This window comes from Equus asinus, chromosome 26, assembly GCF_041296235.1.
Source record: "Equus asinus isolate D_3611 breed Donkey chromosome 26, EquAss-T2T_v2, whole genome shotgun sequence".
Taxonomy (NCBI): Eukaryota; Metazoa; Chordata; class Mammalia; order Perissodactyla; family Equidae; genus Equus; species Equus asinus.
The window spans coordinates 38,577,253-38,586,328 of record NC_091815.1 but is presented as its reverse complement, the minus strand read 5'-3'; the positions used below and the strand labels follow the sequence as shown (position 1 = coordinate 38,586,328).

General features: G+C 39.3%; 1 pseudogene; it reads right to left on the bottom strand.

Moving 5' to 3' along the window:
• Nucleotides 1-3,331: 3,331 nt before the first annotated feature.
• Nucleotides 3,332-8,580, bottom strand: LOC106840965 (leukocyte immunoglobulin-like receptor subfamily A member 6; annotated as a pseudogene).
• Nucleotides 8,581-9,076: the final 496 nt, after the last annotated feature.

The window sequence follows — 9,076 nt, the reverse complement described above, 5'->3', positions numbered from 1 at the left end:
CAGGGATTGGTCCCAGACTGAACAATATTCAGGTAGTCTGGTCTCTTCTTGAACCCCAATGAGGGAGAATCAAGGAAAGGCAGCTGTGTGCAGAGGGAGCCAGATGTTGGGGTCAGGTTTGTTTTCATTCCATTCCCAGATGGAAACTCACTGGATACTTTGACAATGTTGTTGGATAAATGAATGCAAAAAGAAAATATACAAAAGAATAAAGTTTGACACTTACCACACACCATACACCAAAATGACCTCAAAATGGATCAGTATAACAACTAATATTATAAAGCTCAGAAGAAAATATAGGGGTAAATCATGACCTTGGGCTTCCAATATTTTCTTAGAAAGAACATTGAAAGCACAATAAACTAAAAAATTAAATACATACATTGGACTTCATTAAAATTAAAAATGGGGCCAGCGTGGTGTTATAGTGATTGGGTTCCCATGCTCTACTTTGGTGGCATGGGTTCACAGGTTCATGGTAGAGATATGCCACTCATCTTTCTTTTTTTAATTTATGTAGTTTTTTTTTGTTTTATGGATGTTTTCTAAATAAGAGCTTCTCCTGTCAACATTCTTGTGAATGTAACCTTGTGCTTACATACACATTTCCCTATAGGGTATAAACTTTATGGTGATAGCTTTGTGTCTCTTCTTTTTAACTAGATAATTCCAATATATTCCCCAAACTGGTTGAACTAATTTTTAGTCCCACCATTAATGTATTGGAATTCTAAGTGAACCCTATTGTCTACTATATTAGATTTTTTTCTTTCACTTCTCATGTGGATGTGCTAACACAGTAGTGTCATAATTTCATTGAAACTGTGCCATAGCATGGCAGTAGAAATTATCATTTTCCCTGGAAGAAAATGCAATACAGGTCTACATGGTGCTCATAGGGAAGTGTGCTGCAGATGGCTCTTACTCATTTGTGAGGATGATTCTGCTCATCTCCTCCCAACTCTGCATTCAGTGAAGTCACATGGGCACCTTGGTGTTGGCCTTAGAGAAGGATTTACTCCACCAAAACTGGCAAATGCTACAAATCAGGGATTTTTTAAAAAGCCTTTTTTTTTCAGAGGCAGCACAACACTGGGCTCTCCCTTCAAACACTAGTGTGTTGATTCCGAATGATGACATTTCTGGGAAAATGACACAGGCAGCATATGATGAAGAAAGAAAGGATTGTGGGGTCCAGAGATGGTGGTAAGCATCACTTCTGATTTATATTTTCCAGACTTCAATTTGATTTTTGCCCATTTATTCAGTTATTGAAATCAAGTCAAGTCCTGTGAACTGAAGAGTTGGATACTCCACAATGTATATCTGGTAATGTGGATATTAGAAATAAAGAAAATTATATTACATAAAAGTGGATGAGAACACAAGGTTTTACATGTGGACCCAAACTGGTCATGTGGGATGTACCCTCATGTCATAGGGGTGAGAAAAAAGAGGGAGTGAGTCAAAGAAGGTCAACAATGGCAGAGAGAGAAAATATGAATTTAATGGCTGAAGAGTCCTTTACAGGGAGTACTCCAGACATTTTCTGTATCCAGCCAGGTTTACTTCCCTTGACATTCTCAGCAGACAGATGCCCAAACTTATGGTCCATGCTTGGAGTGTGAATCAAAGTGGAAAGACTAATAACAAATGTGTGAAAACATACCTGATGAAAAGTATTGTCATAAGGATAAGTATCTGTAGATATATATGAATATATAGTATATATTCATAGATGTGTATGTATAAATATATATATAAATATACATAAACACATACATATATGTTTATATGATAGCTGATATACATATAACTACATATATACCCAGTTTTGGTATGAAAACCAAGATGGTAGAAAAAGAGAAGGGAAGAAAGAAAGGAAAGAAACACATTAGAGACCAATCCTAATTGTAAACATCCATGCAAAAATTCTAAATAAATATTAACTTACAAAATTCAGAAAATGTGAATGAATGATAAACATTATTCAGTTGGGTTAATATCCAAATGTTGGAAACCAAGAAGCCTTCGTAATGTTATAAATCAAAGAGAAGAGATAATTGTGCAGGAGATGTACAGCTGTCAAGAAAAGAAAGCATTTCTAATAAAACCCTAATGAAACAAGAAAACGAATTGAAAAGGACAGGTGCATAGTGCTATAGATAAAATACAGATTTTTAATGGGTTTGCCTTTAAATAATGTTGTGTATGAGTTAAGGGGTTTTCCTGAGGTGAAGTTCAGGAACATTCTACTCTGACATCGTTATCATATGGTATTTGGAGTGAGGAAATAGGTATGCAATTTAGAATAAAGAAGTGAAATTTCCTTTTGCTTGTGGCTATTAAATTTTTTATTCATATATCAGAAGAGATCAGTTGAAAACAACTCAAAGGGAGAGAATCTATAGTAAGTGAACAGGACATAAAATTAATATGCTTGAACCAAGAGCTTTCTCATATACTTAACTCATATTTAGAAAATATAAGGGAATCAAACATCTTGCTCATAAATTAGTAAAGCAGTGGAGCAATTCTTAAAATGGGCTATGAATTGACACAATTTCTGTAAGTAAAATTGAAAATGCTTCTGAAGTTTGACAATAAACCTCATTTGAAATTTTGTGTAATAAGAAGACTTGATATTAACAAAAAGTTATTCTCCATAATGAAGGTAAGAATTTAACCTAATCCTAATAGTAGAATTACTTATTTTTGAATCAGAAATCTGTATTATATAAATTAAATTTGTAAGTTTATACATTAAACCATTGCTTAAATAGTTATCAAAAAAAGAGCAATGATAGAGAAGTGTGCACAGAAAGTGCAGAGTAGACATGAGCTGCACACAGACGTGCTGTGCAGTAATCTCCTTAGTGATCCTGGTGAGCTGTGCGCCATCCCTCAGTCTCAGGTGTGCACTGAGTGGCTGGAGACCTCCAGGTGAGCACTTGAGGGCTGTGCAGGGTGGTACCCACAGGCAAGGATGCTTCTCTTTATTGGAGAGTGTCCAGGGGGACCTGGGACACCAGAGGTTCAGATTCTGAGATGGAGACATCAGGAGGTGAGTGGTGGGCCCTGTCTTCTACCCTCAGTCCAGTCACATTCCTCCTGGGTTCACTCATGTCTTACTCTACCCTCCGTATTCTTTATCTCTGCTGAGACTTCAGGGATATGGTGCTCCAGGGGTGAGAGGACCCTGTCTCTTTCCACCCTCTCATGAGCTGGACTCTCCTCTGTGGGGTCTCACCCTGTGCCCCTCATTTATTACTGTCTCAGATTTCTTGAGGATAGAGCCCTGAGCCGATTGAGCTCAGAAAGGACAAGGTCAGGGCTGCTCACCTGAGACCATGAGCTCCAGGGTGTCCCTGGGGTGTGATAACAGGTAGGGGCTGGTGCTGTATGAGCTGCAACACCTGTAGGTAACCCCGCAGGCTGAGGTCACAGGACTCATGGGGAATTGGACCTGGTCCTGCTGAGCTCTGTACTTTGATAGAAGACACAGTAGGGGATCAGCTGTCCCCTCCTTGGACAGAAGGAAAGCATCCCTTGAGCTCCACGTCTGACACAGCAGGGTCACATTCTCTCCTGAGGCCACTGTGGGATGCGGCTGCACTGAGAGGGAGGGTGTGCCAGGGAGCAGCCCTAGAGAGAGGAAGGGTGGGTGAGGGGCTGCTTGCCCACCTTGTTCTAAACTGAGAGTCCCCAGATCTCTCTCTGAGGACCCTCATCTCTGTCTGTCTTGTTTTCTCTGAGTCTCTCCCTCTTTCCACCTATCTTCTCTCTCTCTTAATATCTCTCCCTCCCTGGAGATCCCACATCTATCTTCCTGGCAGCACTACCTGGAGCTTCCCCAACAGAGCCTGTGCAGATTCTGGGTGAATCCACTGGCTCCTCATCTGCCACCAGGATGTCCAAGGGATCGCTGGGGGCTGACTACTCGGGAGAGTGGTTGTGTCCATCATAGCATCTGTACAGGCCCCAGTGGTACCTCTTCACAGGGAGAAGGGGGACATTGGCCTGAGAGAGTCCAGCCTGAGTCTGAGGACCAAGACTCTGGGGGAGGTCATGTGCCCCCTTGTTCTACAGAGCGAATCTGCCATAGCCAACATCAGAGAGACACTGGAGGGTCAGGCTCTGTCCAGAGGCCATGACAGAGCCCTGCTGGGTCAGGATGGAGGGCTTCCCAGACTCATGTGGGAGAAAGGCCACCTGTGGATTGCAGGGGTTGATTCTTCCCATAAACCCCCTTCTCTAGTCCTGCCCCCCAGGTATCACTCTCTCTCACCCTCTGTGTCTCTGGCCCAGGAGCCCATGCTCCCCTCAATCTACACTCTCATCTGGGGCTCCCCTGGGAGCAAAGACCCCAGTAAGCTGTCTGGTGCCACAAAATATGAGTGGGGCAGGATGGAAATTTCTCACCTGGCACCAGGTATTTCACTGGGTTACTGGGATGTGACCACACCTGGGGTTTGTTCCTGTAACAACCACAGCATCTGAAGATCCACCTGTGACTGGAGGCCACAGGGTGCATAGACAACAAGCCTGGAAATGTCTATTGGGGTGTTGCTGTGAATCTAGGGTCCAGGAGTACTTGTGTTCTCCTTCCTTAGAATGAACCTGTCAAATCCCAGCTGTGAGGGTTCCCACCTGAGGTCACCACAGGTGTCGGCAGGGCTGAGAGAGAGGGTTTGCTGTACAATCCTGGGACAGCAGGAGCCAGCGTGTTAAGTGGGGCTCACAGCTCCCACATATCCCCCAGGGCTGGGCTGCGAGTGGGGAGGCACAACTGAGAGCAGACACCCTTCCTGAGGGTAAAGCCTGAGACTGGGACCCCTGAGTGTCCTCTCACCTGTCACCACCAGCTCCAGGTGTCACTGTGCTCTTTCCAGACAGTGTGGCTAAGATAGTAACAGTGATATCTCTCTACATAATTCTCTGTCAAGCGTGGGTTGGAGAACTCAGCCTTGTCCCCAGGCTCCAGTGTGTTCTGTCTGCTCCAGGTGAATGAATTTCTCTCTTTAACCAGATATCTAAATATCTGAAAAAACAAGGAAGGAAAAGGAATTTTTGAAAGAAAAACAGAGGTTATATTATAGAAGAATATTTTAGAAATGAATTTGGCAAATAGAGGCAGAAAAATAATACTTTCATTTAACACACTCAAAATATTCTTTTCGTCAAGTAGATGGTACAGCTGAAGATCCAATTATGAAAGTGAAATACAATATTGAGGGAAATTCGTAGGGTGCAATGCACAGAGACTGGAATTATAAAATTAAGATGCATGGAGAATAGAAAGAGAAGGACAATGTATGTTGTGAGTTTCTGGGGGAAATCAGTGAGAATGATGTCTGTGGCAGTCCTAGAGGCAAATGGTGGGCATTTTACAGAGATGTAGAAGGAACATCTAAGTGCTGGGGTGTGTGGATATATCAATGAAATCTGTATTTTGACATTTCATGGCAAAATGAGGGAAATTGTTGGAGAAAAGACATTTCAAAACATGGCAAAGTATATGGGAAAAGTAAATTCATGGAATTAACTGTGTGTATAGAAAAATTCTATGCTCACCCAAATTACTATTAAGGGGCAAAGGTGAAAGGATCAGCAGGGGAGAAATTCGTAAGTGCAAGGAGACCTGGGGCATATTTGGTCTGTTTGGACTCATGTCTCTCATGTTAAACCGCCATGTCAGTCTTCATCTTTGTGAGAGATGGGGGTTTTGGGGTAGATCCTTAACCATCAGATGCATTTTCCCCTCCTAGTAATTAGTTCTTATACTTTATTTGAAATAAGATAATGTTTTCAAATATCTTCATAAAAATAAAGACTGAAAATAAAGCATTTCAACATATACAAAGTTTTAGATATTTTACTGTTTACCTGGGCACTGAAGCAAACCTAAAGTATGTAAGTAAGCCAAAAGAATAGGAGATGCAAAAGTGAGGAAAAGATGGCAAGACAAATAAACATTGGAAAACTATATTTGTATTTACATGCATATGTACATTTTTATTTACAGAAGCTGAAACAAAATATTTGGAGTGTTTGTGTGTGTGTGTGTGTGTGTGTGTGTGAGAGAGAGAGAGAGAGAGATTTTGAAAGAATGTAAGTATTAAGAGTTCAGCTATTGTGTAATGTCCTTTTCTCATCTAGAGGAGAGGGTGAATAAAAAACTGCTCAAAATTATAAATGTAAATACTAATATTAACAATGGGAATAATTACCTAATATTAGAAACACAATGCATAACCTCCAAACTGGCTGGATGTAATTATATAAAACAAATAAATCTTGATCCAGCCAAAAATGGTCTGGAAATTCGAAATGAAAGCAGCAGAAAGCAGGATATCATAATCCATAATGAACCCATGCTTACATAAAATGGTGGTAATAATTTAAAATTGTTCATTTCTTACCAAATATTAAAAGATTAATTGGCTGACTCAAGGGTTAGATCAAAGTATGTGCCCCTGAAAAACCAGATATGTGCAACAATAAAATCTTATCTGAAACAAAATTATTAAACAGTATTTTAAATCAATAAAAGATGTATTACTATTATTGAATAAAGTTAGCTGATAGATATAGTCAACAAAATTGAATGTAAGAGAAAAATGGTTTTATAAGGAAAAATTATTTTATCATTTTAACTTCTTTTTTTCTATGAAAAGATCTTTTTTATACTTTTTTTTGTGCCTTCATCTCTCTCTTTTTTTCTTGTGGTTACATTGGTTTATAACATTATATAAATTTCAGGTGTACGTCATTGTATTTCAATTCTTGTGTAGATTACATCACATTCACCACCCAAAGACTAATTATTTTATCTTTTCAAATATTTTATCTTTTAAAATAGTACATTCACCTTCAAGATATAGCACTCATAAACAACCTTCATCTAATCACTGTTCATGAAATACATAAAGCATAAGTAAATACATAATTGGAGATTCAAAGAAACACTTATAAGATCAAGTGGGTGAAAAAAATGTTTTATAAGAGTAAATGACACACTTAAATGGTTGATCTAATCTGTACAAATATTAGAAAGCTTTGCCTTATTTATGTTATATAAATATGCATGAAATAATTTGTGATATATAGACGTACAAAAATAAGTAAATAAATAATATGGTGTTGTGCATACAGCAATAAGGAGGAAATATGCATATTTAAGGATCATATTGTACCCAAAATGTTAAGCTCTTACTAGGAAAAAAAATCATCTCTGATTGTTTTCAAGTTTCTAGAGTATACATTCTGATCCTTGAGCATGCTGCAATATAAATAGCAATTAACAATAAGAAGCTATTATTAAAACATCCAATACTTCATGAAATTAGTAAACTGTGAAAACATGAACTATTTGTTTAAATATCTAAAATATTGTGAGAAAACAATCGTGAAATTACATCATATTAAAACTTGGAGACTGTCAGAATGAAAAAAGCAGACATACAGAGAGACATCAACAGGATGGCAGAATAAGAGCTCCTACCATCTTTCCCTCAGAGAACAATGATTTTAACAACAAAAAGCAAAGATGGGTGAACCGTATCTCTGAAATAACCCCCAAGTTCATATTGATGACCTCCACCTCAATTCTCATTCATGGGGCATGATGGGCTCAGAAACTTATATGAACTCATATTAATTCCTAATTACATTTCTTGTCATATTGGGCAAAGTGTTCAGAAATCCATTTTCTCACCTGGGAAAGAGGCTCATTGCCTGATTAGACTCAAGCAAGGCTGAACAGGTAAAGGGTGATCACGTTTTGAGGGAATCTCAAAGCCATCGTATGAAATATTTGCTGTAACAGATAAAGAGCAACTTTGGTTGATATTCAGTGTCTAGTGAAGGCTATGACTTTCTCTATCCTGCTTCAATCCCACCTCACTAAGTGGTATGGAATAGAAACATAAGTTATGGACAGAACTGGGTTATTTACCAATAACAACAAATAAGCTTATAAGTTAACAAAAGAAAGTCAAGAAGAGCATTGTCTGTGTTCCACAAGACCTTGTGGTTTCCATATTGAACAAAATGGTCCAAGATATCTTTGTAGTATTCCACCATTTTTAATAATTATTTTTTCAGAGAGCTGGTTTACCAATACACCACCTGATTTTCACTTGAAACACCAGTGTGCTCATTCAAACTGTTGGTATTTCTGGAGAAACTATACCAGGTATCTTCAGATGAGGAAAGCGGGGTTTAAAGGTTCCAGAGCGGGTTTTAGAGAATTATTGTGGATTTATCTGTTCTAATCTGGAACCAATTTTCACCTGCTTATTCAGTTATTTAAAACAGATTCTGTGTTCTGAGCTGAAGAATTGCAAACATCAGGTAATGTGGTAAATAAAAAAAGAGGAAAATGTATTACATGAAAGTGGACAAGAGCATGAAGGTGAAGACAGGTGTGGACCTAAACTTGCCTTGTGGAGGTAGCCTCATGTCACAGGGGTGAGAAAAGGACAAACAATCGTGGTATGGGGGGAAATTGCCACAGTTTCATTACAGAAAATCCTCTACAGGAACAACCAAGACATTTTCCTGCACCTGAACCATGTTTACATTCTCAGTATTCTAAGCAGACAGTTCCCCCAATTTTGTGCCCCAGATTTCCTTTCAGAACCTCTTAGTATCGTTATATTTATTTCAGAAGTTCTACCTCATTAATAGTGGGTTTGTTTTCTCTTGTGTTTATCTCCTGGCTGCAACTTGGGTCCTTGTCCGACTGTGCTGGGTTTGAAACAGCAGCACCCTGAGAACCAGCATGGTCAAGGCAGACACTCCCATCCCCATGAGATTCTCCACTGTGTAATTTTGGTTGTTTGAACCTAGAGATTGAGGACAAAGAGGTAATAGTCATCAGGGTAGACTGAAATCACCCCAGAATCCCTGTACATCCATCCATGGCACCTGCCCTCTGTACCCAGCCCCATAGTGAGAGTTTATCCTTACTCATCCCTTTTGGAGTCTGACTTGTTTTGTGATGGTCTGCGAGTATCTGCTACTCTTGAGAGCCAAAAATAGAGAGTCTGTGTGAGGAGACTTAGGCAAG